The sequence below is a fragment of the Mesoplodon mirus genome (genome assembly GCF_964341445.2).
Source record: "Mesoplodon mirus genome assembly, chromosome: 3".
Lineage (NCBI taxonomy): Eukaryota > Metazoa > Chordata > Mammalia > Artiodactyla > Ziphiidae > Mesoplodon > Mesoplodon mirus.
In genome coordinates, this window is record NC_138978.1 from 174,041,582 (window position 1) to 174,061,937 (window position 20,356).

The window sequence follows — 20,356 nt, forward strand, 5'->3', positions numbered from 1 at the left end:
ACGGCGATGAGAACCAGACTATCTGGATTCGACCCCTGAGTCGCTCCATCTCCCTAGCTCAGTGACCTTGGGCAAATGATTTTACCTTTCTGTACCTTGACAGGGATAACAGTAGCACATCACTCACAAGGTTGTTCTGTGGATTAAATGACTGACTATACATCTAAAGTGTGAGGACAGGGCCCAGGACATAAGAAGAGCTTTAGAAGGGTTATTATTACTACAGGCAACGGGGTCTTTCCTTCCAAGAACCCTGTAATGACTTCAGTTCTAGGGATTTGCATATTGCATTACTGTTCTCTACAGTGTCCTCACTGAGAGAGACTCACCCCTTTTACTATTCTGTTCCTTTCTGCTGTGAGCTTTCTGCAAACTGGTGACCAGCTGGTTACCATGCCCCTGCTCTACCCCCAGTGCAACCATTGGTTTCCTGTGGCCTTCCCTCCCCCAAGGTGCCTCTAGGCCCCCTGAAGAGGCCAAGATGCACCCTGGCCACTGTTCACTCCCATGTGCCATTTGTCACCAAGACTCATACGGTGAGTCAGTAAGCACTGGAAACAGCCCCCTCACTTCTGCCTTGTTACATGCGGCCTATGGAACCACACAGTTTTAATAATGTTTTTTTTTTTTTTGCGGTATGCGGGCCTCTCACTGTTGTGGCCTCTCGATGCGCAGGCTCAGCGGCCATGGCTCATGGGCCCAGCCGCTCCGCGGCATGTGGGATCCTCCCGGACCGGGGCACGAACCTGTGTCCCCTGCATCGGCAGGCGGACTCTCAACCACTGCACCACCAGGGAAGCCCCTAATAATGTTTTTTAAATGTCCAGTCTCAGAGACATTCGGCTTTGGTTTTTGGTGACCATGGCGATGGCATTTCATACACAGACTGCAAACTCCCTCTGCCCACGTCTAGCCTGAAACTGGGGGGATCTGGGTAGCAGTTTGCCCGAGAAAGTCCATTTCTGTCTTTCCAAGGGGCTCATGGCCTACAAAGACCAAGCATGCTCCGCTCCAGCTGCAAGCTTGCATCCCTGTACACCACACACACACACACACACACACACACTCTCTCTCTCTCTCTCTCTCTCTCTCTCTCTCTCTCTCTCTCACACACACACTCACATTCACTTCCTAGGCCCTCCTTTTTGCACTAGAAGCGTCTCCAAGCTTTCTTACTTGGGTGCTCTCTCCAAAGGAAACGTCGCTGGTCACACCGTGATGCTGACCCTGGAGCAGGCGAGGCGCACACGGCCGCCCCCCACCGCCTCGGGTGAAGTTACATGGGGGCCAAGCTTTGTGAAGGCGGCTTTGCTTAGAGATAGGAAAGAACTACAGTGGCCACAGACCTTCGGATCTGCGAACAGGCTGCTCTGGAGGAAAAGACAGGTCCCTCTTTACTGCTTCCTGCTGTAAGTCAAGTTTATTCTCATTCCAGCCTAAACATCAGATGCTGATTTCACATAAAGATGGAAAAGGATTCACCTGTCTTCAAGATGCCAGAGTCCCCGACAGTGCTGGCGCGAGCGGGGAACCCAGTGCCTGCTCTGTTTAGTGCCCTACATGTGTCACGCTGGGCGTGGTCAGAGGCGAACATCTTGTCCTCGTGATTAATTGAGCTGCTCTTGGCAAAGATGCTGGGCCCATCAGTTTGTCCATCTGTCTAACTTCCCGCCCCCATAACAGCTCAGTCTCTCTGTCCGTTGCTATATACTGCTCGGGTCCTGCTGACAGCGCACTTTACCCTCGGCCCCGAAGGCGCCAATCACTGGCGGTGCAGGAAGATACATTCCAGATAAAAATAGAGCCGTACAGGAATCAGAAACTCCTCTCTAACTTCCCTGTCTCAAAACCAGGCTTGGCAAGGGGCGAGAGAATGACAAGGCTTCTGGAAGCATTTAGGGCTTAAAAGCTGGGTTGAAGGAAAGATTATAATACATCTGAATTTGTTTTCCTGGAGCCCAGTGAATGGGTTTTCTTTAGAATGTCTATGGACTCCAGAGCTTGCTGAAGCCTGGCAAATCCACTCACTACCAGCACCTCTCCAGATGCTTCTCATCCTGTGCTGTAGAAGAATGACTGATTGTTGCCTCCTCTCAGCTGGGCACATCGAAGCCCAGAGAGGGCAAGTAGCTTAGCCAGAGTCACACAGAAGCCAGACAGAATAATCTGTGAAACACGTGACTCCCACGGCCTGATAATGCAGCAATGGACATCAGTTAAGTAGCCTAATTTGTGAAGGTGCTTTGAAAACTGTAAAGCGATATATAAATAGTGAAACTATTATAAGCCGCTGGGTTACACAGGTACAGAAGAAGCATGGCTCTGGACGTGGACAGGCACTGTGGCTCAGCCTGTTTGAGGCTTTGCCTGGATTTCTGCCTTGCAATTCTAGCAGGTACCACTAGTGACCTCCTCCAGTGGTTCAACATCACACCACCTTGGCCCCAGGCAGGTGAGAGTCTCCTTCCGTATAGCTCGCTTGCATGTGTTCTCTCTCTCTCTCTCTGTCTCAGCCCTGAGGCTGGTTTGGTAAGGTCTTGCTCCCACCTTGACTGTTCCTAGATCTGAGAATGACTTCAATGTCCCTGCCTAGTCCCCAGATTTCCTGGGAACTCACCCCCCACCCCAGCCTCTCTGGGACTTAGAGTTCTTTCTCTGTTCCAAAGATGTCCATTAAGTGTTGAACATAGAGCCGGGAACACAGAAAGCCCTCCTCGAAGGGTGCTTTCTTCCCCTCCCCCCATCCAACCTAGTTCTGATGTCAGGGCCTGGGCACCTGCTCCCAGAGTCACTGATACCCTAAACTCACCCCTCTCTCGCCTGCATCCACATTCCGGGTCTTGGTCACTGTTTTGACCTCAGCTGGTCCTTTCTTCTTGGGGCCAGTTTCCACATCTTAAATCTGTTTTCTGAACTCATCCCCCTTTGCGTCCTGCTTTAGTTGACCCTCATCTTTACAGACTGCAGTCCCCCTGACCCCATTCCATCTTCCTGGGCCCAGATCTTGCTTACCAAGCCCTCACTGCCACCGTTCCAGCCTGGCTCTGCCAGCAAGCTTGGAAACCACTCCTGTGGTTCCTGTGACTTTGCCGAGGCCAGAAGTGATGTTTATTTTCTGTTTTCTATGGGACTTTCTTCTGAGAACTGAGGAACCCCTGTGTCTGGACAGCATGGAACTTCCCCCTCACTGTTGCCATGCTGAGTAAATACAATTTGGATGCCGCTGACCATCCACATAGTTGAACCTTTGTGTACAGGCCCAAGTCGGGCTCTACGTACCTCCCTGGCTCTGCCCCTGTTTCTCCATCCTCCTCCTTGGTCCAAGGTCTAAGTATCTACCAGTCTCAGGGCCACGGATTAGGGAAACAAGGCACCAGGGAAGGCCTCCTCATCTACAGCTTGGGGGAGAAGCAGTGAGAGGGCTCTGCCTGGGGGCGGAGGAACCCCTGCTCTTAGCTAAAAGGAAGATTGTCTTGCTCACCAGAAACAGGTGAGACAAGCCAGAGCCTCAAAGTATAAGGTATGCTTGCTTCTTTGCTCTTCTAGAACTATAGTGGATTTTAAGACCACTTACCCCCTTCCAATATAACCATACTTAAACCATCATTTGAAAAGGAACAATAGACAGCCTCTTTGGGATGCCACAATGATTCCAGGGTCTTCCTTTACACTTACCTTACCCTTAAATCTTCAATTCACCCCAATGTTTAACCATTACCACCCGGGGATGATGGAGAGGACAATGGACTAGGAACCGGGTTGGCCCATTTGACTTACCTACCTACTTAGAGCAGCTGCTATCGGGGAGGCACTGTCCTTACAGCACTTGATACATTTTCTACCACTCTCACAACACCTCTTCTCAAACAGAAAATGGCCCAGAGTTGCTAACTCACTATTCAAGTTAGTAAGTGCAGCACCAGCCTTATCTGGATTCCAAAGATCTCTTTCCACACGGACATGCTATATTAACTCTAGACTTTCACTGCAAGAGTCATCTTATTCAGTCTCTCATCAGTAAACATTATTGTCCTAGGCCCTGAGGTAAAGCAGTGAACAAGACAGAGTTCTTGCCCTTAAGGAGTTGCTGCTACTCCAGCAAGGGGAGCAAACAGTAAACACAGAGGCAGATAAGTAAGATAACGTGTTAAATGCCATGAAGAAGAGGAAATAGGGCACTTTATCTATGGCGGTGTGGGCAGACATCTCTGAGGAGGGGTCATGTGAGTTGAATTCCAGCTGGGGAAAAGATGGGAAGAAAACTGTTCAGAGCAGAAAGCCCAGAGAAGAACAAAGGCTGAGGGACAGAGAAAAAGAGAGGTGTGGCAGGGACCTGCTGCATCCAGGAGACAGGAGGAGAGACAAAGGATAAGAGGCAGTCTGGGGCCCACTGCGTGAGGCCCCGAGGACCATGGGAACCTTTTTCTTTAGGTTTTTTATTTTATTTTAGGAAGTGAAATGAACAACACTCGTTCTGGAAGGGGAAAATCAGCAGTTTGTATTTTATTCATTTGGAGGGTTTCGAGGAGGGATGTGACCTGAGTTACACATCCAAAGGCTGTCTGTGGAGGATGGATGAGAGTGGAAGCAGAGGGGACCAGGAGGAAGGTTCTGGCAGTGCTCCAGCTGGGCAGCGATGGTGGAGTAGACCAGGCTTGTAGCAGCAGATGGTGAGAGGGGGTGGATCTGGAGTTAGGACGGCTAGGAATTACTGATGCACTGGGTGTGGGAAGTAAGGGAAATAGGGCCATCAAGGAGGACTCGTAGATGTTGGACGTGGACAACAGGATGCATGGGGGTATTTTTTCCTGGGTCGGGGAAGGCTTGTTGGAGAGAGATGTGGGTGAGGGTATACGGGGAGTGAACAGCTCTTTCTTTCTTGGTCATGAAAGTTTAAAGGAAAGGATTAAGGAAAGATTAAAAAAAGTAAAAGGAACTCGGCAAACACAAACCCTGCCTGTTTACCAAAAACATCACCTCTAGCATAACCAGTATTAGAGGCACTGCCTGCCCAGTGACAGTCATTAAACGGCCGCGGTATCCTGGCCGTGGTATCCTGGCCGCGGTATCCTGACCGTGCAAAGGTAGCATAATCACTTGTTCTCTAAATAAGGACTTGTATGAATGGCCACACGAGGGTTCCACTGTCTCTTACTTTCAATCAGTGAAATTGACCTCCCCGTGAAGAGGCGGGGATAATAAAATAAGACGAGAAGACCCTATGGAGCTTCAATTAATCAACCCAAAAATCACAAACCCAAACCACTAAGGATCACAACGTTTTATATGGGTTGACAGTCTCGGTTGGGGTGACCTCGGAGTACAAAAGACCCTCTGAGTGATTAAAACCCAGGCCTACCAGCCAAAGTATAATATCACTTATTGATCCAAAGTTTTGATCAACGGAACAAGTTACCCTAGGGATAACAGTGCAATCCTAATTCCTATTAGACATCCATGTTGAGATGCAGTGGAGGGAGTTGAATATATACCCAAGTCTTGAGTTCAGGGGAGGCGTCCAGGCTGGAAACAAAACTTTGAGAGTCACTAGATAGAGATAGTATTTGAAGTCACGGGACAGTCTAAAACCAGGAAATATAGAACAGGGAAGGGGAGAGGTCCAAAGACTGAACTCCTTATCAGCTGTGTCTCATTAGCACTGAGCTGCCTTTCACTCACAAAGGTGAGGGGACCGCTCCTGTTATCCCAGTGGGAGCCTTACAGACATTTTGGTGCAGATTGCCAACAGGATGGGTCAAGGCCAGAAGAGTTCTTTGGCTTAGATGATGGGGATAAAACCCTGGAATGTCACGGGAAGGGAAAAACCTCTTGTCCTCCATCTATACTGTTGGGTCATGTATTCATCACTTCTTGAGCATCTGTAGACACTGCAGGATGCACTGGGATAACAGTGATTGGGGGAGTGGTGGTGGTGGCGTGGAGAGGAGGTGAAAAAGAAGAACAACAACTAGACAAGGCAGAAGAGAAACAAGTACACGTGAACGCCGATCGACTATTTCACATGAGACCAAAAAAGTCCCAAATATCCCCTACCTACCCACTTGTCGGCTTTAAGAATCTGAAAACGGCAGGTCCTTGGCCTCTGCGATTCTCTCCCAGGGAAAAACCCAGGTAGGATGCTCTGCTCACACAAAGGATCCATGCGCCATGCCCCGGGTAGAGTGTCCCTCCGGGGGACCTCCAGTGCTTCCCACTTCCTCCCAGGATGTGGTGCTGCAGCCCAGTGGCCTGGGCAGGGCTCAGCAGCCCTCAGTCACGGGACACCGGCCTGACCGCTTCAGTGGTTTTAGAAGCAGGGTAGCCCACAGCCTCAGACGCTTGGCTGGCCAGCCAGGTGGGGTCAGTGGGTTTGGTAGTGGTGGCACAGGCAGGGTTAGTGTCCAGGTACATTCCCAGGTAACAGCAGGGACAACAGAGAAATGGGAGGGAGATGTTCATTCTGAACGTCATGATAGTGTAGGACCTTATCAGTGAAATCTCAGCGATAACGTATGTGAAATTTCTCTGTGAAACCTGTTAACTGTTGTATAAGCATAAGAATAAAAATTTATTTTGAGTCTGATGGGGTTGCGGATGCACAGGGACCATATGACAGGAGTGGAAAGAACAGCTAATTCAGAACCAGATCTGGGTTTCAGTCTCGGCTCTGACATATATTGGGGTGGACCTTTCTGAGCCTCAGGATTCTTGTTGGTAAATGAGATTATTAACATCCATCAGCCTTTGCCCCAACCCAGATCGCAACATGTCCCCTGTGGTCTGGAGGCTGCACCACCCTTCTCCCATGGACAGCAGGAGGTAGCCGATATCCCCAGAGTCCCCACAAGATTCAGAATCAGCCCTGTCTGTGCCAGGCATAGTGCACAGATGATGGGGTTATAGTGCTGTATTTGGGGTAGGAGAGCACAGAGCTCAGGCTTTGAGCCAGAGTGCCTGGGTTCAAAGACAGGCTCTGCATATACTCATTCTGTGGCCTTGGACAAGTTGCCTAACTTGTCTGTGCCTCAGTTTCTATTTGTAAAATGAGGAGAATACACCAAGGGATGCCCAGGGTCTCATCTAGTCTACCCTTGCCCTTCCATTCTCTCTGGGGCACAGGTCTCCCAGAGGCAGCCCCAGCTGGCTAGGTTGTGCTCCCTGCTGCTTCCTGCCACCCTTAGTCCAAGAGTGGGCCGTCACGAGTCAGCCATTGGTGGGCTACACTTAACAGGCACTTAACAGACACTCCATTCCTGAGCTCTCAAACCAGCCCAGAGAAACTGATGTGTGTACTAACTAGCAATTAAAAAAATAATAGGGCTTCCCTGGTGGCGCAGTGGTTGAGAGTCCGCCTGCCGATGCAGGGGACATGGGTTCGTGCCCCGGTCCGGGAAGATCCCACGTGCCGTGGAGCGGCTGGGCCCGTGAGCCATGGCCGCTGAGCCTGCGCGTCCGGAGCCTGTGCTCTGCAACAGGAGAGGCCACAACAGTGAGAGGCCTGCGTACCGCAAAAAAAAAAAAATAATAATAATAATAAAGCTAAGTTTAATTTTATGGCTTTTAGGGTCATGACCCTTCTTCCTTCTCCTCTACCCTTCCATCTCTCTTCCTCCTTCTTCATCTGATTATGGTTATTGCTATTATTTTATATGCTCTCCTGCCACCTAATTCAGGGAACTCTCGGAGGCTTGCCAGTAAGGACGCTGGCTAAGTCCTGAGCATGGACTTGGAGCCTTTTCTCGTGCCACCTTGGTCAAGTCACATGAGCTAGTGAAGCCTCAGCTTCCTCATCGGTACAATGGGAACAGCACCTGCCTTGCCTTCCTCCTGGGATAGTTGTGAGGCTCTAAGGACACAGTGAATGACAGCACACTGGAGGAGAGGTACACAGAGATGGGTAGGATGGATACTGCCTGCACCCCTGAGTTTATGGCCTACTGGGGAACAGGGGCAATTAGGCAAGTATTTAAAGTATGATGGGTCAGCCAGTGTGGAAGGCAGAATAACAGTCCCCAAAGATGTCCACATCCGAATCCTGGAACCTGTAGATATGTTAGGTTACATGGCAAAGGGGAAGTAAGGGTACACGTGGAATTAAGGTTGCTAATCAGCTGACCTTAAAATAGGGAGATTATGCTGGATTATCCAAGTGGGCCTCATGCAATCCAAAGGTTTCTTAAAAGTGGGAGGGGATGGCAAAGGAGTCAGCGTCAGAGTGACGGGATGTGAGAAAGACTTGACCCACTATCGCTGGCTTTGAAGATGGAGAAAGAGGCCAAGAGCCAGCATGCAGGCAGCCTCTAGAAGCTGGAAAAGGCAAGGAAGCGGTCTCTCCCCCTGAGCCTCTAGAAGAAAGGCAGCCCTGCTAACACCTTGATTTTAGTCCCAGTGAGATCTGTTTTGAACTTCTGACCTCTGGAACTGTAAGATAATAAATTTATGTTATTTCAGCTGCAAAGTTTGTGGTCATTTGTTGCACTGGCCATAGGAAACTAAAGCAGTCAGCAAGTATTGCTGAGCACCCACTAAGGGCTCTGAGCTCTGGGGATGTAGTGCTAAAGGAGAGAGAGTCCCCACTCTCACTGGAGCTCAAGTTCCAGGGGACAGACAGGCTGTGAACAAATAAGCAAGTGCGTGTGTAGTACATGATTACTGCTAGGTGCCATGTCAAAGGAGGCCTCCCCGAGGAGAAGCAGAGGGAGGTGACATTGAGTTCACGATGCTGTGACTGGAGGAGGACAGGGGAAAAAGCACAGCAGGGCACCCAACCTGGCCAGAGGCATCCAGGAGGGCTTCCAGGAGGAACCACCAACCTGGCCAAGCTTGAAGGGTGGGCAGAGTTGGTCACTCTCCCGCTGAGGGAGCTAGCTGCATGTGAAGGCTGCAAGGCCAGGGGCATCCCAGGGAACTACTGGAAGTCCCTAAGCCTGGTACAGGGCGTGCGGTGTGAGGGGCAAGATGAGGCTGCAGAGGAAACAGAGGCCAGAGCAGGCAGGGCCCTCTAAGCCGGGACCCTGTTCTTAGGGCCATGCAAAGTCATTGGAGGGATTTTAGCAAAAGGGTAAAATCACTGGATTTATTTTGATGGTCCCTTTGGCTGCAGTGGGGGTGGGGAGACCAGTTCAGAGGCCACTGCTGTTGTCATGAAAGGTAAAAAAATGAGCAAATTGACAACCCACTGCCTCCTATGGAGTCTTAACCACTGGACCGCCAGGGGAGTCCCTTCTACTGCCTCCTAGGGGGATGGATCCTGGCCCCCAAAAGTCCTTTCACTGAGCGGAGCCTCCTGTTGGGTCCGGATCTACCAAGGGAGCTGGGAAGAAGACTGTAAAGGACAACAGGAGGGGACGGGGCAGCTGAGACCCTGAGGAGTGGACAGGGTCAGCCACTTGTGGGGGAAATGGCCACTATGAAAGAAACCCCTGATGATGGGGTGACCGAAAGGGTTTTGATGAACAGGAATCTCTGGTCACTGATTTACAATTGTTAGCCGTGTCGTATCATATGATCGCTTCCTGCAATCTGCAAACCTTCAGTGGAAGTTCTACTGAAAGCAGCAGCTTTTTATTTGTGGATGCTTTTGAAAGGGGTACTGTGAGAATCAAAAGTGTCTATGGCCCACCATTGGTAAAGGAATGCCTTCAGCAAGAAGAGGTTATTGATTCAACCATTCAGTAGATATTAACGAGCCCTACACATGCCAGGGATTCACAGGGTGTTTAAGTCTACTAGGCTTATAGGAGAATGGAGAACAAGGATTCAGCAGAGGCAGAAAACTGGGACCAAGGGTGACCATGAGCAGATAAGTCCATCTGGGAATTAGTAACTATCTTAAGGCTGGCTTAGACATAGGGCTGGAGCCAACACTCTGTAGATCTCTGGAGTCTGTGGAACTAGACAGAATGGTGGCCTGAACTGGGGTAGGGTCCATAGGGATGAAGAACATTACTAGGACTCAAAAGCAACTTAGGTGCTTCCCTGGTGGCGCAGTGGTTAACAATCCGCCTGCCAGTGCCGGGGACACAGGTTGGAGCCCTGGTCTGGGAAGATCCCACATGCCACGGAGCAGCTAAGCCCGTGTGCCACAACTACTGAGCCTGCGCTCTAGAGCCCGCATGCCATAACTACTGAGCCCGCGGGCCACAACTACTGAAGCCCATGTGCTTAGGGCCTGTGCTCCGCAACAACAGAAGCCACCGCAAGTCTGAAGCCCGAGCACCGCAACGAAGAGCAGCCCCTGCTCGCCGCAACTGGAGAAAGCCCGCGCAGCAATGAAGACCCAACACAGCCATAAAAAAATATTAAAAAAAAAAAGCAACTTAGGAGAAGGATTGACTGGAAGTGGTGACTGACCAGGTAGGCGCAGGGAGGGGCCAAGACGCTGCCCAGGTTTCTGGCTCTGTCTGCTGGGTGGACAGGGGTGCCATCCACAGAGATGGCAAGCCCCGGGGAGAGCATGGCTGGGAAGAGAGAGGCAAGAGGTGGCGAGAGAAGGGAAAGATGCCCAGGAGGGGTGAGTGAACAGAGCAGAGGGTCCAGGACAGACCCTTGAAAGACCTGCTTGGGATTTCTGGAGTCAGATGAACCTGGGTTTGAAACTTGGCTCCTGTTACAAGGTGATGGCTGAGTCTGAAGACAGGCAGGGTGAGTGGAGGCTGGGAAGGAGATGGAGACAGTGCTGGGACAAGGAGGCAGAAGCAGCGACCTCGCGGTCCAGGCGGTGCACGCACAGCCATCTTCCTCTTCTCCTTCCTCCTCCCACCGGTGGACGTGCAGCGGGGGAGGATCAAATTCAACCCTGTCAGTCTGGCAGCCTCAGAGCAGCTAGCTGTTTTGTTTTTGTTTTTTTCTTCTTTTTGTTCTTTTTAGGGGAAAGGGGAAGAGTGTGGAAGAAATGCTTCTGCATAGTTAGCATAGGTGATGCAGAGGGATTCACTCACCTAGGCCAACAAGTGAATCTACAGTCCGTTGGCTCTTCAAAGAGAGTCCAGAGACTCCTGTCACATGCTCTCTTGTGCTGGTTAGTCCCGTAATAAACCTGATTTCACCGCGAGCCCCTCTGACTCCTGGGGTTTGCTGCAGCCAGAGCCCCCCCGCCAAGAATATCCTTCCCTGGGGGCTGTTTCTGCTCCCTAAGCAGGAGTGCTAGTGAGTGTGTCTTGAGGTCTGGGACATTTGCCCTCATGCCACAGCAGAAAGCCCAGGCATACCTTCTAAGATTAGAACAAGTCGCCCAAGGACCAGGGCGTGCCTCCCAGTCAGCTGCAGCCTCTCCTGTTACAGCGGCTGCTCTTCACCCCCTCCCCTCCTCCCTTGCAGTCTGGAGCTGGACTCTTAGCAGGAAGCCCCTTGGGGTGCTCTGTGGGTTGGGTCACCCTGGTCAGGGTGTGGTGCTGGGTCCTGTGCTCCTTTTTCTTTGACCACATCTTGGATTCATTCATTCATTCATTCATTCTTCCTGTACTCCAGGCCCTGCACGAGGATATAGCTACGAACAAGATGATACAGACTCTTTCATAATGTAAGTTATAGTCTAGTGAGGGTAACTGTTCAACAACCATCATTATTTTTACCCCAGTTTACTGTTTATTAGGGCGATAAATGTTGCAGAGGGAAAGGACTAGGAAAGCAAGTGACAGGGGGACCCGACCCATTTAAACTGAGATGTGAAAGATAAGTAGAAGTGATCCAAGCAAAGTGTGTGTGGTAGGGAAGGTGGGGGGGTATCCAAGGGCATTCCAAGTACAGTTACACAAAGTCCTGGAAGTGAGAAGAGCAGGAGGGGTTTGAGGAAATAAAAGAAGGCCAATGAATGTGGCCGGGAATCAGGGAGCTTATCAAATACCCAGGGTTTTGCAAGCTTATTTCTTTCCACTGTAAGCACCATCCCCTAACCCATTACCATATTAAGTGCTCAAATGCCGGTAAATGAATGAATGAATAAATGAATGATGCCTCAGTAAACCAACACCAATGGGCTGACATTGTGAGGGCTTGATAAACATAGATCAGAGCCTTGAAGTAAAAATGGAAACAAAGTGTCAGCCAGGGTTGGCTCTAGGCATACCAGGCTTGAATAGTTAGTCCAAGGTCACTGGAATATAACTAGAGGGCAAAGAATGAGACCTTCTCTGATGAATCTAATACCTAACAGTCTGAGCCTCCAGACTCTACTTGGAGCTAAGAAATGCATTATAATTTCATATTCCCATCCCTGGGTATATCTGTCTTCTCTAGTTTTAATAACCCAATCTATCCTAAAACATGACCTATCTAAAAAATACTTTAAATGTGTCTATTTTTTTTATCTAGAATGGTTGAATCTTTCTGTTGGCTGCTGACTTTCCGACACATTTCATCAAGGAGGCACTGAGGCTCAGGGAGGCATGGGTTCCCTATCAGGGTAGAGTGGTGTGGAATGGTGTCTGCCCGGGATCTGAAATCCACATCTCTGGTCTGTTTCTGCAGCTGTTCTCAGACACCAAGGCTGTCCTTCCCTACCTTGCTTCCACGGGATGCTCCAGGCAGGAGTCCATAATCTCCAGTATATCAAAGAGGCCCCATGCAAAGCACAGGACAGGCTCTACCTGCCTTAGAAGCTGACTCACTGGGATGATGGGGCCAAAAGGTTTCTGAAGCAGTTATTCTAATGATCTTTCCCATCTCCTCTTGCCACACCCTCCAAAGGAGAGAGAAGAAAAGAAAACCACCAAGCTGAGTTAAGTTGCTTCACTTGAAAGGTCTACTGGGCTTTATAGAACAAAACAGCTGACTGGGAAGGGTGGGGCGGAGGGTTGACGGGTCAGCCTGCAGAGGCTTGTAGATGGCCTGATCTCTCTTTTCCACCTGTCCTTCCCTCTGGCTGCTCCCTTTGGGCCTGGGGCTGATTCACAGTGGGAGTGTCTCTTCCAGGCACCGACTGAGAGCACTCTAGGGTCAAGAGTCCCACAGGAGTCCAGACCTGATGAGCTGCTCAAGTCCCCTCTGTGACCAGCATCATCCCCCTACTGGGTGATTCTACTACACCTACTACCATTGCTCAAATGGCTCTCTTTAGAAACTGGTTTTGAATTAGTAATAGTAGCCTTTTGTCATGTATTTTCTCAACAATAATAAAGCAGCTAATTTACTGTAAATTTATTGTGCTGGATACTATGTTAAGATGATCTCTTCCAGTCCTCATAACATCTCTGTGACATGGGTTTCATAATCACTTCCATTTTACTCATGAGAAAACTGAAACTCAGAGAGCTCAAGTAAGTGGTCCAGGATTGCACAGCTACTAATGGTAGGTCTAGAATCCACTCTCAGATGGTCTACGAAGGCCTGTGTTCCGAACCACAATGCTACATGCCTCCAGGAGCCAAAGCATTTGAGAGTTCACATTTTGGGGTTAAAAGGTGCTCATCAAATTCCATAATAATAAAACAACCAACCCAATAAAAAAAAAGGGCAAAGTATCTGAACAGACACTTCACCAAAGAAGATATATGAATGGCTAATCAGCACATTAATCAATAAACACAAATTAAGACTGCAAAGAGACATCACTACACACCCACAAGAACGGCTAAAATTAAATAAACTGACAATACCAAACGTTGGTGAGCCTGCAGAGCAACTGGAATGCTCATACATGGTTAGAGGAAATGCTAAATGGTATAGGCGCTTGGAAAAATACTTTGGTAGCTTCTCATCAAGTTAAACATAAACACCAACCAAATGATGACCAGACAATCCCACTCAGGTATTTGCCCAAAAGAAATGAAAACGTGTCTACATAAAGACTTGTATGCAAATTTTAGAGCAGCTTTATTATTAATAGCCCAGATCTAGAAACCCAAATGTCCATCAACTGGTGAGTGGATAAACAAACATACTATGTTATATGCAAATCACAGAATACCACTCAGCAATGAAGAAGAACAAACTAGTGATATGCACATGGCATGGAGGAATCTCAAACGCATTATGCCAAGTGAAAGAAGTCAGACATGAAAGACTACCAGTATGATTCCATATACATAACATTCTTCAAAAGGCAAAGCTATGATGATGGAAAGCAACTAACTGATTGCCTGGGACCAGGGGTAGAGGCAGAGGACTGACTACAAAAGGTATGAGGGAACTTTTGAGGTGAAAGAAATGTTCTATATCTTGATTGTGATCTATATCTTGTGATGGTGGTGGTTACAAAACTATATACAGCTGTCAATACTCATCAAATTGTAGTTTAAAAATAGGTGAATTTTATTGTGTGTAAATTTTATCTCGTAAATGTGATAAACATTTTTTTAAATTAAAAAAACGTGCTCACCAGTTTTAAAAAAAAAGGTTGAGGCACACTCCCCCTGCATGAGGTCTTCGTTCATTTGCCCTGGGGGTAGGGGAGTCGGCTCAGTCCCAGGATGCCAGCCCCATGGGCCCCATGGTGTTGGCTGCTGGCAAGAAGGTGCTGTGGCTGCAGGAGGCTGGCAGCCTCTGGCAGCTGCTAGGAACAGGCCACACCCAGCCATTCCTGTCCAACCCAGGGCAGCCACCAGCACTCAGGAAGCAAGAATGGTGATGAGAGCACAGAATCTGGCGCTTGACAAGCTCAGGTTTGAATCTCATTCTCTAAGTTATGGGTTGTGGCATCACAGGCAATTGACTTAACTACTCAGAGTCTCATCTGTAAAATGTGGCTAATACACCCCCATGGGGTCGTGAAGATGCTAAGAGATAGTGTTTGATAGGACAGTTTGGATCCAAATCCAAATCCTGCCTCTTACTCGATGTGTGATCTTAGGCAAAACTTAACTTCCCTGAGCCTCAGTTTCCCCACTTGTAAAATAAGGCTCATAATAGCAATTGTCTCATATGATTGTTATAAAGCCCAAATGAGATAATTAATGCCTGGTACATAATAAGCTTTCCCTCCCATTTTAGCTATCGTTGTCACCTAAGACACTGGTCACCACTCAGTAGGTATTAGTTGGAATGTGGGCTCCTTTGCATGCCTTATAGGGACAGCAGGCTGTTGCCCATTGGCCCTGAAGAGTTGCAGGGGGACAGCAAGGATCTGCTGCCGCCAAGTCATTTCCATTCCCATCCTGTAGAACAAGTCTGCAGACCAGGTGGGTTGGCACTGTGTCTTCATGTCAGGGGAATTTACAGTGGGAATTTTCTGAATCACACAAAAGGGCAGACTGGCTAATTGGAGTGAGATTCTGGACTCCAGCCATGAGTAGCCTCGCTCATAGCAGGGCCGTTCACGTGCTGGGTTTCAGTTGGATGTCTCAGGGATGTGGGGTGGAGTAATGGGGGCACAACGAGCCATCAAAGGGAAGCCTGCCTCTGGCTTCTTCTGCAGGAGGGGGAGTCCTGCCTTTCACCCAGGGCCCTGCACCATGAAAGGCCATAAAAGGAAAGCCCCATGGCCAGAGTTTGAGGGTGGTGCCTGTTCCTGTAGGGCCAAGCCTAATCAGGCTAGTTTATCAAGTGGGAGCAGGGGCCCTCAGGGGCTATGGTGGGTGAATGGCCACAGTAGCTCTCCAGGGAACATGCTTGGGTCCAAATGATGCAGGGAGTGGGAATAAGAGGTTATGCCTCTGGGCAGACATGCTTTGTCCTGCACAGTCAGAAGGGAAGATCCCGATGAGTTATTTCAAGAGCTGAGCACCTTGGGGGCGGGGGAGGCCACTGACCCAGCAGTCAGGAGAGCTGTGTGAACTTTCCACCCCTCTCTGCCCTTCCGCTCCTCGCCCGTAAAATGAAGGGCTTGTCAAGGATGCTTTCCAAGGCCCTTTCGGCTGGTTAACTACTTCTTTAACTTTAACATCACTGTGAGGAAAACTGGGAACGCTTAAGTTACCTTTCTCATGTAGATGAACAGGTGGATGGATACCTGACTAAATTTAGGCAGAATCTGGAAAAACTCTGCAAGGAAGCTCAGGAATTCCCACGGAAATGCATCGATATTACCCCCCGGCCCCCACCACCTTGACACACAGCTCTGCAAAGTAAAGCACCCCATCATCCCTCTTGCATCTGACTCTTCCGAAGAAGATTCTAAGAATGGGATGCTCTCCTATTCTCAAACCAGGAATCAAATGGCAATGCAGTATAATCCCTTCATTCCAAATTAGCAAACCGGGGTTAGTTATTCTCTTAAAAAGAAGAGTTTCAGGAGAGGGAGAGGACAGGGCTCAAACAGCCTAGGCATTTAAAAGCCATTCAAGAGGAAAGTGGGTGAGAAATCAGTAACAAGGAACAATGACCAGTGAAGGGATACAAAGGCCGAAAGAAGTATAAACTGTAAAGGGGAAAAGTAACTGAGTAGAGAGTTCAGGTTTTTCCCCAGGCGTGTTGCTGCCCAGCTGGGGAAAAAAATAACCCTCATTTTGGTTTCCTCGGGAAGTCATACCAAGATGGAATGACTACAGGTTTTGTTTTCTTTCATTCACACCCTTCGGCCTGTTACTTTTTTTACTATCTACTACACCAAGGGCTCAGTGCCTTGGCCAGCTTGAGAGCCTCACGGTTCTGAAGCAGGAACCAGGGGCGGCTCTAAGAATAGAACAGGCCTGCAGGAAAGCATTTGGAGTAGATACAGACAGAGCTTTTCATGAACCCTCTAGGGTGAGCGAGTCTCTGGGGCCCCAAGGGAGAGGGGAGGGATTGCCCTTCCTGCAGGGGGGCTCCCAGGCTCTGAGCAGAAGTTCCTCACAAGAAAGATCCTCCCAGTAGCAAACACAGAAATATACAGGCCCCCAGCGCAAGAAGAAACATGAATAGAAGGTCTAAGACACAAGTAAACCAACCTCCCCTTGCTCCCCTCTTATCAGCAATTGTACCGCCCCCCACCACATGCATGAGAAATCTCTTTGGACAATGGCCAATGTGCTCCTCATGTAGATATTTGAGCGGATGACTCACAAGACGGTTTGGTTTTCTTACGGACAGTCCAGCAGTACTTTATCCCATCACTCCAGCACACCCACACTTACACCTCCTGGCTGCCTCCAGGGAGCCCAGGATGGCAGCTGCTGTGGCTCTTCCAGGAGAGGTGGCTCCACGCTTAGTGGCTTCCAGGCCACTTCACATAGAGAGGATCTGGGATTGAAGAAGGACCTCCTCCACCCCTCCTCCACCCCCACAGAAAGCAGAGAGTAGAAATGGTGCTCATTTCCACCCCAAGGTCAGCATGGTGCTGGTGATGAGATCAGACTGGCCCATGCTGGCACTTCTGCAATCATCCTGCCATCCAAGCACAGGTTGTTGTGATGCAGTTTGAAGAGGACTCTTAGTCCCAGATCTATCTCCTCTGGACTTCACTTTCTCCTCCGTAAAATGGGAACGAGAACTACTACACAGGGTCATTAACATGATGAAGTGAAACGTGCATGGGAAGTGTCTTACAAGCCAATATTGACTGATTGATTGTTCCTACTTTCCACTGATTTCACTTAATAAGGCCAAGAACTGGCTTATGCTGGCATTAGAACCTTTTTAGTAGTCAAGACCCTAAGCTAAGCAGAGATTTTGGGGGGTCCATAGTTGCAGGTATTTTATAAATTTATTTATTTATTTAATTTTTGCTGTGTTGGGTCTTCATTTCTGTGCAAGGGCTTCCTGCAGTTGCGGCGAGTGGGGCCCACTCTTCATTGCGGTGCGCAGGCCTCTCACTGTCGCGGCCTCTGCTGTTGCGGAGCACAGGCTCCAGATGCGCAGGCTCAGTAGCTGTGGCTCACGGGCTTAGTTGCTCCGCGGCATGTGGGATCTTCCCAGACCAGGGCTCGAACCCGTGTCCCCTGCATTGGCAGGCAGATTCTTAACCACTGCGCCACCAGGGAAGCCCTGTTGCGGGTATTTTAAAGCCAAGTGAGATAGAAGAAGATTCAATATTCCTACAGAGTCTTGGTGAAACATTTTAGTGAAGGCTGGAGAAGGTTCCTGAAGCAATCAACCAACACATGTTGGGGAGGGGACAGTTACAGAGAAATTAAGTCATGGTCCGTGTTCTGTTGAAGCTGACAGTCCAGTTGGAGAAATATGAAGCAAAGGTCGATTCAATACAAGAGCAAGTTAAGCAGACAGTGGTACAAGAAGTTGTATCCATGTAGGCATGATTAATGGCCCAAGAAGCAGCACAGGCTGTAAGTGTGGCTGCGTCTGAAGACCCAGGAAGGAGAGGTGATGGAGTAAGGATCGGTGGGTAAGACTGGATCAGAAGGTGGTTACATACAGTGCTCCGGAGACAGAATGTTTGGTTCACATCCCCACTCTGCTCCTTATGTGACCGAGGGCAGGTAACCAACCTCTGTAAATTTCAGGGGCCTTGTCTGCAGAGTGAGGATAGCAACATTTGCGTCATAGGCTTGTTTAAGAATCAAAAGAGATGTACGGGGCTTCCCTGGTGGCGCAGTGGTTGAGAATCTGCCTGCCAATGCAGGGGACACGGGTTCGAGCCCTGGTCTGGGAAGATCCCACATGCCGCGGAGCAACTAAGCCCGTGAGCCACAGCTACTTAGCCTGCGCATCTGGAGCCTGTGTTCCGCAACAAGAGATACCGTGACGCTGAGAGGCCCGCGCACCGCGATGAAGAGTGGCCCCCGCTCGCCACAAGTAGAGAAAGCCCTTGCACAGAAACGAAGAGCCAACACACCCAAAAATAAAAATAAAAATAAACCCAACCAAATTAAAAAAAAAAAAAAAGAGATGTACAGTACTCAGCAGAGTCTGGCACACAATAAATGCTCACTAAATGCAGGCCATTATTATACACGAAGCCAAGGTATTTGGAATTTATCCTGAAGTAAATCCGGCAAGGAGTTTAAAGGAAAACACTTGTCCTGAATTCCCACTACGCAAACCAGAACTGCAGAGGGGCAGTCAGGAGAACTGCAGAGGGGCAGTCAGGCAGCCCCCACAGTGATGCAGACATCCTTTTGGAGAGAGGGTTGGACATTAAGGGAAGGGTGGGCGACCCGGCTCAGATGGCTGGAAAGGACCCTGTGACCCTAGGAGGCCCTGGGGCAGGCACATGGAGAGTTCAGGGACATTCCCCATCTATCCCACCAGAAAGAAGGACAAAATATAGAAGGGAGCTGAGAAGATGGAAAGAAGACTTCTATTTCAGGAGCAAATGGGGGAGGGGACTGGCAGGGGAGGGAGGAGAAGACAGAGGCTAAGAGCTGGGGATAGAAAAATTCCAGACTGGTATCAGCTATACGATCTGGCCAGAGAATGGACACGTGGTTCTAAGGGGAGCCTATGATAACAGTTCCCAGCATGCTTTGCTGATTTCCCATGCCTGCCTCTGGGGTTCATGTCATTTTGAAGGCAAACTGAGATTAGTTAGCTGAAACATAGGATGTAATAGCAGAATATAGGATAAAAGAGTGTTAAAATGAAACATTTCCCTTTTTTAACTAAGAAAGAAATCCCAGAGGCTAATTATATATATATATATATATATATATATATATCACACACATATATATATATATTTTTGCCCCTCTACTATAAAAAAAAGTAAAACTTTTTAATGGCAAAAATACTATAAATGAAGTAAACAGAACACAGTAGATCTGAAAAATTATTTGTATCACAGATGAAAAGGAGATATCTGTTATATAAAGTGCTCTCCCAAAATGACAAGAACAATATATAAGAAAGGATATAAATAAGCAATTCATAGAAAGGCAAATTCAAAAAGCCAATAAACATAAAAAGATGTTCAAACTTACTAGTTGTCAGGCAAATGCAAATGAGATTAACACTGAGATTTCTCTTTATGCTTATCAGGCAGGCAAGGAGAGGGGAGAGAGAAAAAAAACAGCCATTGCCGTTTCAGAAACAGGAAAAAGGGACCGCCACAGATTGCTGGAGGAAATATGAGTTGTACAGCCTTTTAGGAAAGTTATCTGGGAACATTTATTATATTAGATTACACAAATCTTTCGACTCAACCGCACAGTCCTGAGAATCTACTCCACAGACACACAAGCCCCGGTATATAAGGACGTGGAGGCTGACCGCAGCACTGTTTACAGCGGCAAAACTCTGGAAACAAAGTGAATACCCATGACAAGGGAAACGTTTCATGGTCCATTCACATAACAAGCTATTATGAAACCATTAAAAAGGATGAATTAGAGCACTCCAAACTTCCATGAAAAACTGTAAAGTGAGAACAGTTAGATGCAGAGAAATGTGTATAATATGATCCCAGTTTTATAAAGCAACACAGTCTATCCCCATATGTGTCTATGTGTACACATACCTATCCATCATATGTGTGTGTATAATGTATATGTAATAATTTATATAGTTAAAGAATATGAAATATCCTACAGAAAGGTATATATATGAG

At 48.5% G+C, this 20,356-nt stretch overlaps 1 protein-coding gene across 3 annotated transcripts in view; it reads right to left on the reverse strand.

Moving 5' to 3' along the window:
* RCSD1 (RCSD domain containing 1) overlaps positions 1 to 20,356 on the reverse strand; it is a 67,274-nt gene that overhangs the window by 21,219 nt on the left and 25,699 nt on the right. The window lies entirely within an intron of this gene.